At 43.2% G+C, this 12,788-nt stretch overlaps 1 long non-coding RNA gene across 1 annotated transcript in view; it reads left to right on the top strand.

The window, feature by feature from the left end:
- Positions 1 to 6,846, top strand: part of LOC109272058 (uncharacterized) — a 112,503-nt gene extending 105,657 nt beyond the window's left edge. Inside the window, exon 4 of the long non-coding RNA XR_002082240.2 lies at positions 6,654 to 6,846. This is a non-coding gene — a long non-coding RNA (uncharacterized LOC109272058). The remainder of the gene's footprint in view (positions 1 to 6,653) is intronic.
- The last annotated feature ends 5,942 nt before the right edge of the window (positions 6,847 to 12,788 follow it).

Genomic DNA, 12,788 nt, shown 5'->3' on the forward strand with positions numbered 1-12,788 from the left:
ATTTGGGCCAGGTAATGAATTTCTATTATTTTATTAGGGGAAGGAGGAGGGAACACCAGTGTACGTCTTCATTCATTCACTCATTCATCCCACAAATATTTACTGAGTGCTTACTGTGTCCTAGGCACCGTACTACTATGTGTAGGAGGTAGAACAGCAAACAGGCTACAGCTCCCGCCTCAAGGAGCTACGGTTTCACGGGAGATAGATAAGCACTTCACACAGTACCTGAGGGGAAGTACCTGGTGCTATGGGAACACATCCCAGGGGCACTTAACCCACACAAAGGGTGCCCAGGGTGGTGGTCGGGGAAGGTTTATCAGAGGTGTTGATGTCTCAGCTGGGACCTGAGAGAAGTGTGGGAGTTAGTCAGGTGAACAGGAGGTGGAGAGATATAGGTGAGTCCAGTCCATGGCCCAGGACACCATGGAGCTTCTGGTCTAGAGGAAGAGTTGGCCAAGGAGAAAAGGTAATTGCAATAGTGTGTAAGTCTTGGGCTTGGGGGGAAGACAGTGTTCAAGGGAGTTTTTACTAATTAAGTATTTCTGGAGACAAACAACTGGACTGACTCCAGGCAGCTCAAGATGAAGGCCATTATGGTTTCTCACAGAATCAGTGGGAAACCTGAACAACCAGGGCAGTTCCAGGGTGCTCACCAGTAGAGCCTCCTTGATCTTATCTGCAGGACAATGAATGCCATGAGCTCCAAATAACTGGTCTCTGTGTGCTCAAGTCTTCAACTTCCCAGGAGGAAGACTCTGATTGGCCAGATTGGGTCAGGTGTCTCTACCTGTGGACCAATTGGGCATGGGCAAGGAAGGGGAGTATGTGTGGACATGGTCAATCCTACTATGACCCTGTGAAGCCTACCTTCAGCTCTGTGCTTTTGTTTTGTTCTGTTTTTAGAGTGCAAACAGGAAGAACAGGCATTTCACTAAGAGCAGGTGCAGCAGGGACATAGGAAATTAGGAAAGGCTTCCTGATGTCTTCACTTTAGTGGGCTGGGAAAGGTCTGGTATTTATTTGGGTTGCTTTTTTTCCATGCCGCCCAACCCTCCCCATGAAGGATTTCACACATTCAGCTCTAGCATTGCTAGACTTTGGTATGTCCTTCAGTGTCTCTGACAAACTCTGGGAATCTGGAGTCCTGAGAATTTTCCAGGGCTATGATTTAAGGGGTCGGGGGGAGAGAGAACAGTATTTTGGAAGTGTGGGGCAGTGGAGAAACTCTGTAGACATCTGTGGAGAGGGGGTATAGAGAAATGTGCTACTTACCTAAGTCTAATTTGGGTTTGTCCAAGTGAATAATTTCTCAGGCAGCCAGGAGGAGCCATAAGCCCCGTGAGACCAGGGCTGCTCATAATTCAAGCTGTAGTTCTGACAGCTTCAAATTGGAATCAAGCTCGGTGTTGGGGCCTATGAGGTCCTTCCCTTGCGTCACTTTATCCTCCAGGCCTACGGCAGAATTCCCAGAGGCTGAGAACATTGCTCTGCTGTGTCTTTGCAGATTCATGAAAGAGGAAGCTGAGTATTTAGCCATCACCCCTCTTCACTTGCTTATCAGGCAAATGGCTTGTTACCCACTGGCCTAGAGAGTGAGAAGTTGGGCTTGAACAAACATCTCTGCTTGGACAGGACATTTTCCAGCCCCTTCCTTGTGCCCCTGGGTGCTCTTTGCCAATTGAGTGGGCAACTGTTCTTGGCCTCTTGAAATACTAGACAACCAAATCTGGAAGGCTTCTCAAGTATCTGTTAGGGGATCCTTTAATTTTATAGAAAAGAAAGTTGTGCCCAGAGAGGGAGCGAGACTTGCCCAAAGCCAGTCAGCTAATTTGTGACAGAACTGGCACCAGAACTAAGACCTCTCAAAACACTGAGTCACCACTTACATTGCTTCTCACATCTCGGCTTTCTGTGGGAGGACTGAACGTGCTGGGACCCCAGAACCAGCTTCCTGTCTTTCTGCTACCTTCCATAAGGGTCAGAGTTGTTCTCAAGCTGGCTTCAGGCATAAGAAATAACTCTTGAACTTCTCTTTCTTTCATAAAGCATTTTTTTTGCCTTGGATAAGGAGATCCTGGGTCCAAGAGACCCAGACTTTGCTAAAAAGGAGTCACTTGATTCAAGGACTTGCTTCCTATAGCTTAATCACAAATTTAAGGAGCCCCTAGTCCTAGGCTCTGATTGGTTCCGAGGACAAGTACCCTGTTAGCAGAAGGCTCCTCATCATGTCTGAACTACAGAAGAGAGCAAGAGGAACCAGACTGAGGGTATTGAAACACTTGTCAGCTTGCAGACCTTGTGCTCTGGACAATTTTATATGGACAGGGTGGTGACAGCAGTGGTCTGAACTCCTGGAGATCTCCCAGGCATCCAGGGATGCTGGGATCTCTTCAAGGCCAGTGGCTTTGCCTGCCTTTCAGAGCCTCCAGATGAGAGACGATCTGAGTCTATCAACTTTTCCCTTTCCTTTCAGGGAGAGCTTCTTCAGGACTTGAAATGCCAATGTCACAACTCCAGGGACAAGGATTTTATCACTTCTTTAGAGAGTAGTATGATATATATATATTTCTGGTAGGGGAGAAGGGGGAATGATCAGAAGGAGAGAGATAAGCATTTTGAAACTCTTTTAGATGGTGAATTTTGTGAGTATGCATGTATGTGTGCACATGTGTCTGTGTGTGTGCACGTGTGTGTGCTTACTCCAAGGCAGCTCATGATGAACAGCAGCCTTCAATATCCAGAGCTGTACCTTGTTTAATTTTCTCTGGTAGACTCTGGGTATTTGGTAAACAGAGCACCTCTCAGGCATGGTGATAATCCCCACTTGAGGGCCAGACCGTGTGTCTCTTTGTCGTAACAAATGACAATGATTTACTAGAGGCAAAAATGACAAAATCCAATTCTTCCTGAAAATGATAATAGCTCACAGTTAGTGGCAAGTGCTCTTTGGTGGGCACTCTTACAAGCTCTTGACACACTGAGGATTAACTCATTTAATCCTCATAACCACTCTGTGTAGATAATTTTGTTTTCCTCATTGCATGAATCGTGAAGAAACCGAGGCATTAAGAGGTTAAACAACTTGTCCAAGTCACGCTGGTGGCAAGAGGTGGAGCCAGGAATTAAATTCTGCTGTCTGGCTCCGGGTCCTGGCTCTTAACTGCCATGTGATATTACTACTAACCACTACTAATACTTCTCCTTCTTTTCTCCCCCTCCTCCTCCTCCACCTTCTTCTTCTTCATCTTCTTCTTCGTCTTTGTCTTCTCCTTCTCGTCTTTCTTCTTTTCTTTCTCTTTCTCCTTCTTTTTTTTTGATACTTCTTCTTAAGGCCCGTGTCTGAATGACTCCTCTGATACCTACTGCTATAGCATCTGAAAGCCATGGGGTTAACTCAGTATACACTGGGGTTGGCTGTGTCAGGGAGAAGACTGACCTAGATACATCCTCAAACCACCATCCGACTCTGTAGTTTCTATAAGGTTTGGCCACTGTTGCTGGCTACCCACTTGCCTCCCCCAAAGTCTGTAAAATACAGGCCATCCTTATTGGCAGATAGGTCATGGCTAATTCAGTTCTGGTTTTCTTCCACACCACCCCTCACTGTGCAGTTGTCCAGGGAATGCTGAGCAGCCTCCAGCGATGGGGACCTTACTGTCCCACAGAGCAGCTCTCTGCATCTTTGGATAATCGTGACTGCTGAAAGTTAGGGCTGAAATCTGCCTTTCTGTAGCCTTCTGTCCACTGGTGGAACAGATTTAGGCCCTCAACCATAACCATTTAAATATTTGGAGGAAACCTTTACCTATACCCAGAATCTTCTCTTTCTCAGGTGGCACCTTCTCAGTTCCTCCTGTGACAGAACTTCAGGACCAACCTAGCCCTCAGTAGCTTTGTCCACATTCCTGTTAATGAATCACTGAGATGTGGCCTAATAAGAACAAAGCATAGCAGGGCAGTCCCTTCCTTCCTTGCAGAGATTCTATTAATGAAGCTTCAGGTGACTCACTCTAGACAAACCTCATCCCAGCCTACTTAAAGGGCTTATGACTGATAATCTCAGGCATCAGAGGAAGTATTTGCAACTTCACACAGGAATCATTTGAAGATATTTAAAAAATAATAGAAACTCTTATTTATTTGTTCTCATATGCTGCTTAGGTATTAGAATTTTTAAAAAATTCTCCAGGTATTTCTAATGTATGGCCAAGGTTGAAAAGCACTGGTCTTACTAAGACCAAGCTGGAATGTACTTTTTAAAAAAAATTTTTTTTAAATGTTTTTATTTTTGAAGGAGAGAGAGACAGAGCATGAGCAGGGGAGGAGCAGAGAAAAAGGGAGACACAGAATCTGAAGCAGGCTCCAGGCTCTAAGCTGTCAGCACAGAGCCCGATGTGGGGCTCGAACTCACGAACTGTGAGATCATGACCCGAGCTGAAGTCGGATGCCTAACCGACTGAGCCACCCAGGTGCCCCTGGAATGTACTTTTTATAAGAGTACGTACTTAGTCTCTCTGGTTCCCTTCTATATTCCCAGCAACAACAAATGTGCCTGGCACATAGGAGATCTTGCTCAGAAAGCATTTGTTGATGAATGAATGAGTCCTTTGCACATTGCTGAGTGTTTAGTTATCATTTCATCAATTGTCCCTGAGAAACTGATGGTTGAAGGGTGCTGAGAGACTATCTCTGCCTTGGACAGGGAAGGATGGAGTTAGTTGTGTCTGGTTCCTAGCCAACATGCAGTTAAAATTATCTAAGTAGGACAGAACAAAGCTTGCTGGCACATGGGAAGGGCTCTTGGGTCACAGCGCTTGTGAAGGAGGCTGGGTTGAGAACATGGTGACAACTTTGTGTTTAATTAACATGGCTCTAGAGGGATCTGGAGCAGAATTTAATGGAGACTAAGATTACCCACAGACTGGAGGAAGGGTCAGCTCAGATCACAGGAAGCATCTAGAGACATGGAGTAAGGCAAAAGACGTCCTTTCACTGGCTGGAGATTTTATGAGGCATTTGAGACCACTGAACTCTGAGAGGCATGGAGAGGGCCAGCCGTCAGGCTGCAGCTGTGCCTGGGAGTCTGGGTGCTCTCCCTGCATCCAGGATACTGCCTCCATGGAGACCTGAGGCGCTCATCCCCAACACCCCCCCACCGCCCCGTGCCCTTCCACCTTATGTTCAGTGTGAGCACATAGAAGTTCCCAGGGGGAAGAACCCATGTAGAGGGAAGGACACTGAATATGAGAGGAAGGAGCCTAAACTGAAAGCATGAGTGTGATAGGGGCACCAGGTATAGGAGTCATGGAGTAGGAAGAATCTGGTAAGAAGCAGCTTTCTGAAGGGCAAGTGTTGTGGAAATATTATACAGAAAAATGATGTGTGTGGCTAGCAAGGACTCAAATGTGTGTTTAAGATAAGCAAGATTGAAGGTTCATAGCTATGTTTAAAGAAGCTAGGTTTGGGGCGCCTGGGTGGCGCAGTCGGTTAAGCGTCCGACTTCAGCCAGGTCACGATCTCGCGGTCCGTGAGTTCGAGCCCCGCGTCAGGCTCTGGGCTGATGGCTCGGAGCCTGGAGCCTGTTTCCGATTCTGTGTCTCCCTCTCTCTCTGCCCCTCCCCCGTTCATGCTCTGTCTCTCTCTGTCCCAAAAATAAATAAAAAACGTTGAAAAAAAAAAAAAAAAAGAAGCTAGGTTTATGCTGATATAAGTAATATGGTATAATTGACGTAAGTAAATAAATTGATATAGGTAATACAAGTAATGTCTTCCTTCTAATTGCCCAATCTATGTAGAAAAAATAAACTATTAGGAGGCTGCGGATTACTTGCAAGTATGAATTACTTTTCCAAGGTCTTGCCTTCCACACTCCCTTGAGATGGAACACTTCTGTAAACAGTCAGGCCAAATCCTCCCAGTGCTCAAGGATGGGGAAAGGGCTTCCAGGCTCTTAGTATACCACCCCCTTCCTCTCCTTCCATCTGGAATGTGAAGCAATTACAGGCAATTGCTATAGTGGAAAGAACACAGGAACAGGAGACACGACATCTGAACTTAAGGCTCGCTTCTGCCACTGTCTCTTCTACACCTTTTCCTCTTCTTCTGGTTGACAGAATCCCTCTTTCCTGTGGGGTGCTCATTCTAACTGTTTTTTATGGAGCTGTTCCATGGTCACTGTCTGTAAGCGTCCTGGAATTCAGATCTGCTGATTGCTGTCTTTCTAGTCAACTGTGAAGAAGAAAGGAGGCAAAGTTCTGACAATGCTTAAGCACTTGGATCCCAAGTGTGCTGGATTCTGCATATTTCAGTTATGTGATCCCATGAATACCAGATTGCAAAGATAGCCCCAGTAACTTCTCCCATCTCTGTGTGCATGTTTCTTTGCAATGTGATGTTGTCTCTTCTTAGGGACAAATAGAGTCTATTTCCCCTCTCCTTGAGTCTGGGATGGCCTTGTGGTTTGACTGGGTCAACAGAATGTGGCAGAACAGGCAGGCATGGCTTCTCAGCTTTGTTTTAAACTGCACCTTCAATGCTCTGTCTCTCTCTGTCCCAAAAATAAATAAAAAAAAACAAAAAACAAAAAAAAAAACGTTGAAAAAAAAAAACATTTAAACTGCACCTTCAGCTCTCATCTCCTGAAAACTTAGGGCCATTGTGCTGTGAATAAGCCTGGTCTAGTCTTCTTGAGGATGGAAGAACACATCAAGAGAGAGGCCCAGCCAACCCAGCCATATCAGCAGAGCCCAGGCCAGACTGCCAGCTGAATGAAGCCACAGTGAGTGGCAGAAGAACCATCCTACTAAGAAAATTATGAGAAATAATAAATTGCTATTGTTTTAAGTCGCTACTTTGGGAGTGGTTTGTTATGCGACCTTGTGTATCAATCCCATTTTTTAAATTTCAAGTAAAGCAAAATCAGCTTTTGCTAATTTGATCTGTATAATAATTTATCTAAAAGATATAGGGCCATCAGGAGGGCTGAAGTACCATGATCAAAGCTACTCATCCAGAAACATACTCTTATATTTGTCTCCACCAGGATCCCTCCAATGGCTGTGCCAGGAATTCAGTTGTACTAGAATTGCCAATGATGCCAGAAAGAACATCCCTTACTATCTGCTGGTTTCTTTGCACACTAGCTCCTGATTCAAAGTCTAGAGTGGGTGCTTCTGATTGATCAACTCGAGATCATACATGTACATCCTGGTTTCGGGGAGTCTGGGAAACTAAGTATCTGTCATTTTAGCTGTTATAATGGGAGACAGTTTCACACGATGGTGGATTTTTCCAAATGTAGGAAGTGGTACAAAAAGAATGACCAACGTCCTTTACAGTTCACCCCTTTTCCAGATCAACATCAATGTATACTCTTTCCATATTTGCACTTCTAAAAGAAAAAGTCCCTAATGTAATTCAGCTATTTCTTAATCCCAAACAACTTATTTCCTTCCCAGATTCTCATCAGACATTATATCCAGCTTCAAGCTAAGGATCTGTGGTTGGTATCTATTGCTCCTCTAGCTCTAGCTCGTGAATTTGCATTAATATTATGTAATTTACAGAATAAATTGTGAACCTGATCACAACAAATATACTCTATATGAAAAAGTGAGGGACAGGGAGAAGAATGGAAAGTCACATTTGTTAAAATATATAAATATGTGTATAATACAACATGGAAGATGATTCACATAGGTACTTCTATCCTTGTTTGCACTATAGTTGACATTTAGTTTCTTTATGGATGGTATTAAATTTTCCTCCTCCATTAACTTGCCTGTGTTTCTTTTTGTTTTCATTCAGTACTCAGTCCAGGTTTTAAAACATTGGTGACAGATCCTAACATTCATTTTTGAGGGATTTTATCCTTAAGTAGTTTTTTTTTTTTAATTTTTTAATGTTTATTTACTTTGGACAGAGAGAGAGACAGAGCATGAGCAGGGGAAGGGCAGAGAGAGAGGGAGACACAGAATCCGAAGCAGGCTCCAGGCTCTGAGCTGTCAGCACAGAGCCCGATGTGAGGCTCAAACCCACGGACCGCGAGATCATGACCTGAGCCGAAGTCAGACGCTCGACTGACTGAGTCACCCAGGCGCCCCTATCCTTAGGTAGTTTTATCTGCATAGACTTGCAATGGTTTCCCCTCAATCTATATTACTACTGGAAATAGAAATACCATAAGTCACCTTATGGTATCCCTTGTGCTCAATTCATACTCCTTCCAGAATCAGGGTGTTGAAGCAATATTATTTCCCTCTGATGATCTAGAGCAAGTGCTCTAAGCAATGTAGTAATCCCATTTTTAGCCTGTTCATTCAGAGGAATAGGAACCACAAATGGCTAAGTTAGAGCCTCAACTTTCAATTCAACAAGCTAATTGTAGTGTTTTCTGGTAGGCACATTCTTCCTGGGATGTTAAAATTTCTAAGTCTGCAATGCCCAGAGTCATAAAGATTGGAAGCACAAATTTTGCTAACATACTTAGTCAACAGTGACAAATGCCATCCCCATGTCTACTCCTTGTTTTCTAGACTCATGATTTCTAGCTATGTAAAAAGTATGTATACTTGGGGCGCCTGGGTGGCTCAGTCGGTTAAGCATCAGCCTTCGGCTCAGGTCATCGTCTCATGGTTTGTGAGTTCAAGCCCCACGTCGGACTCTGTGCTGACAGCTTGGAGCCTGGAGCCTGCTTTGGATTCTGTGTCTCATTCTCTCTTCACCCCTCTCCGTCTTGTGCTCTGTCTCTCAAAAATAAATAAATGTAAATAAATAAATAAAAAAAGTATGTATACTTCATCCTGATACTTCATGACACCTCAGCTGTGCAATGAGCTGAACTAGGAGTAGCTGCACCTTAGGAACGAGCATACTGGGAATATAACTTCATGCAACTCACTTGTACCATTAAGACTTTCTTGAGCTTGGTCCTGCTTGTATCACTTCCATAGATAATGGTGCGTTGCTGGGTCTGCCTGATTTATATAGTTAGATGGATTAGATAACATCTAGTTCAGGGTAGGTAGCCCAGGTTGCATGATTATCTGGTATCCAATGGCCATGCATTCAACGAAGTCCTAGTAGCAAGCTAAGAGCTGTTTCTTAAAAGGGTGACAGTAACTTGCTGAAGAGAACCTGGCTTTCTCCAAAACCTTAAGGACCTATTCTACAATTCTATCCAACCTTGCTTCAAACTCCATACAACGTCCTGATCTGCCAAAGACACCTCAAGTAGCATTAAATCTTGTGGATCATTAGGACCAACTGAGGACATGCTTACATTACAGCCTAAACTAGTTAGAAGGCTAGTTCGTTTTCTTCCTCTGAACTCTACTAGAAGTTGGCAGTCTTCTTGGTCTCCTGGAAAATGGACTGGAACAGTAACCAAAATGTAGTATATGTTGCTTCTAAAATCCAAAAAAAACCCTTGAAATGTTATGTCAGTTTTCTCCAATATAAGGGGTACAGGGTAGAGAAAATTGTCTTTTATTTTAGAGGAAATGACTAGACATAGTCCACCTTTGGCTTGCTCCCACTGTACTGCACCTGTATTTTCATGTTTTTCCCCCCTCACATTTCTAGTGTATATATGTGTTGCACTAAGGTGTATAGTGAACCATTACTTCTTGCTGTTCACATCTTATCATGTCAACATCCCTGTAAACCAGCATATTCTTAGTGAAGGTAAGATGATGAAGGTCTTAGAAAACTAATTTGTGGTACATATCTGAGGGTAGACATACCCCACACCCAGACAGTGTTAAGGTACTCTTGTCCCTGCCAGGTGAAAGCTTCAGGTGTTCCCTACTTAGGAAGAGAGGAAAAGTATTTGCAGGAGAGCTACATTCCAGGTGCTAGGGAATATGTTGATTTGTTCCAGTAGAAAGGCCACAGCTGAGGCTATGATTATCACTGGAATTACCATTTGATTATATTTATAATTATTCATGGCCAGTGCCTTCAGAATTGGTCAAACTGGCCTGTTAAATTGGAATATAAGAGAGATCAATATCTCTGCATCTTTCAGGTATTTAGGGGTGATACTAAATCTCTGAATTTTTATGGAGACAAGCTTGCATTTTATTTGCCATTTTGGTAATGAGAGGGAACTCCAGGTGATTCTACTTGACTCTTCTTACCTAGGAGCCTTTATTCCCTTGCTCTCTAGTGAAGATCCTGTGTGAGGATGCTGCTGATTACTAAATATGTCTATTCCAGCCATATGCTCAGGAACTGGGTAAATGACCAAAAGTTTGGGCCCTACTGAGCCTACCGTGAGGTAGACTTAGGTAAAACTCCATTAATTGCCTACCACCCATTAGTACCTTCTCTGACACCACAATAGTGTTCTGGATCTTCAGATTTTCCTATTTTCTTAGAGCCAAGCCAGTGTCTAGTAATCTTGAGAGGGACTCTAGGGATTTCCTTTTCCCTAGTACACAGATCCTCTGCTAAATTATTGCAGAGCAGTTTGGGGACTTCCGGAGAAAAGATTCAGGGTTACCATGTAACTGCAGGTTTCTTATGCAAAGGTACTCATCTTCCCTTTCATACAAGGCAAACTCAGTCTGTGAACTGACTTAGGTAGGAGGATTGAGTGAGGGACCATGTAGCATTAGGATATTTTAGGCTTCAGTTTCAGAAAATCTTGGCTGGCTTAAACAATAAGAAAATGTGTCTCATGTAACAAGACGTCTGAAGGCAGGGTTGGTTAATTCAACAGCCCAAAAATGTCATTAAGGACCTGGACTTTTTACCTTGCTTTGCTCTGCCCTTCTCAGCATGCTGGTTTATTTCTCTCCATGGTTGCAAGTTGGCTGCCAGAACCACATACATCAGGTACTATCTAACAGAAGAGGGACTCTTCCTTCCTTAGAGTTGTCTTTTGAGTAGGGAATCTGCTCCCAGAAATATCATTGGACTTCTGTTAGAAAGAAGAAAGCCGGCAGGTGGAGAGGTGGGGAACGGAGATGATTCATGAATGGTTGTGAGGTGGGAAATGAACAAGGTCTGCTATGGACTTAAACTTCAATCATGATGGCATAAGTCACTAAGTCTGTCAAATCAACAGAGACCTTACTGGTGTGTCCATCTCTGTTTCTTTTGGGTTACCATGAGCTGACATATCGTTGATCTCTATGGGTCAGATCATCCTCATTATCAGGCTGGCCAGCTGCCCAATTGTGATAGTCAAGCTCACTATGCCCAGCAATTAGTGCCCTTCCAAAGCCTGTATTGCTTATGACATCCAATCCAAATGAAACTGGGCATCTCATTTCCAACGACAGCTTTTCTCCACCAGCATTCTTAGCTGACAGATAACAACCACTCTGGCTTTTCATAAAGATGTTGGCCCTCCCTTAACAATGTATTTACTGTTGTCTGGACAAAGAAGTGTATTTTCGGTCCTCTTGGGAGACATAGTTAGGAGATGAGTAAGCAGTCCTGATAAATCCACTCCAACATTCTTATCTCCCTTGGTCTTCGAATTTATTTCCTCTAAATTATACCTTGTAACTTCTGACATCTCAGCTACATTTAGTATGGAACACAAATGAGTCCAGGTTTCTGTCAACCTACCCAGAAAACAATTAAAATGACTCCTAGATGCTCAAGCTAGTAAATCAAATGCAGAGTCACTGGCTTATGCCACCGTATCAGTATACTCAGCAGACCTAAAATTATGGTTGTCTCTTGTTGGCCTAGCACTTTTAGAATCTACTCCCCAGGTCTCTGCTCATATCATTGATCACAGTCATGCACTTTTGTCTATGTTTTTCTTTCAGATATTGGATATGGACTTCACCCCCTCCCCATGCCTTCTCCCGTACCCTCTCACAGGGACATGTTGAGATATAACTCTAGTTGCAGGTGGGGAGACAATAAGGGGAAGAGGAGGTTGATGATAAAGAGAACTGGTTTTCCCTTGCAAAGTAACACCCTCAGCTTAGATGACTGGGATTTTTAAGTAAGGTGGGAATAGACACATGAGAAGAAAAGGAGGGGCTGCTTTGGCTGACAAGAGAGATAGGAATCAATAAAGTTCAGAAATTCAATGCTTTCTGAATTATCTGAATCTTCCCATAAATCTGTTTCAGTTCCCAGGTCTACCTGTTTCCTGATCAATGCTCTAATTTTCACCTAAGCAATAGTGCAAGGCTGAAAATTCAATTAATCTTGTAATTCAGCAACCTGCAGGCTAAAACTTTGAGCTTGATTTTTATCTATTTCAGTATTGTGGTTATAGACAAAGGAGATTCTTCTAGTGCAGTCACAGGAAATTCTTGGCTTTCATTTTTTTTCTTGGGTTGAGAACTTAGGTATTTGTGTTTTTTTTTTTTTTATTCTTTCTTTTAAAAAATCCACCTAACACTATTAGAAGCAAACATTTTATTTTCAGACCTTGAATTTCTCATGTCCCTTACATTGTTCTTTTTATATCCTCAACCTTGACTTCAACAAAGATAGGTGACTACAGGTGAAAACTTAATGGTTTTCACTGTTGTTTACCATGTTTTAGAAGAGTCACATTTCTTAATCATGGCTAAATTTTCACTGCAGTGAACCCTGATCATGCCCCAGACTGTCTTTGATTCTTGCCAATTTCTGCAAGGTATGTTTCTGCCCAAATCTTGGTACCATTTTTGGCATTAGCCAAGCTTTTAATTTGCAAACAACAGAAAGAGACCATGGCTAAGTCAGGGAGGAAGAAAAAGGTTGATGAAAAGGATATGGGGTAGTTTATTGAATCAGGAGTTTTATAGGCAGGAACAATATCCCAAATC

This window comes from Panthera pardus, unplaced genomic scaffold (genome assembly GCF_024362965.1).
Source record: "Panthera pardus isolate Hobbes unplaced genomic scaffold, ASM2436296v1 HiC_scaffold_11, whole genome shotgun sequence".
Lineage (NCBI taxonomy): Eukaryota > Metazoa > Chordata > Mammalia > Carnivora > Felidae > Panthera > Panthera pardus.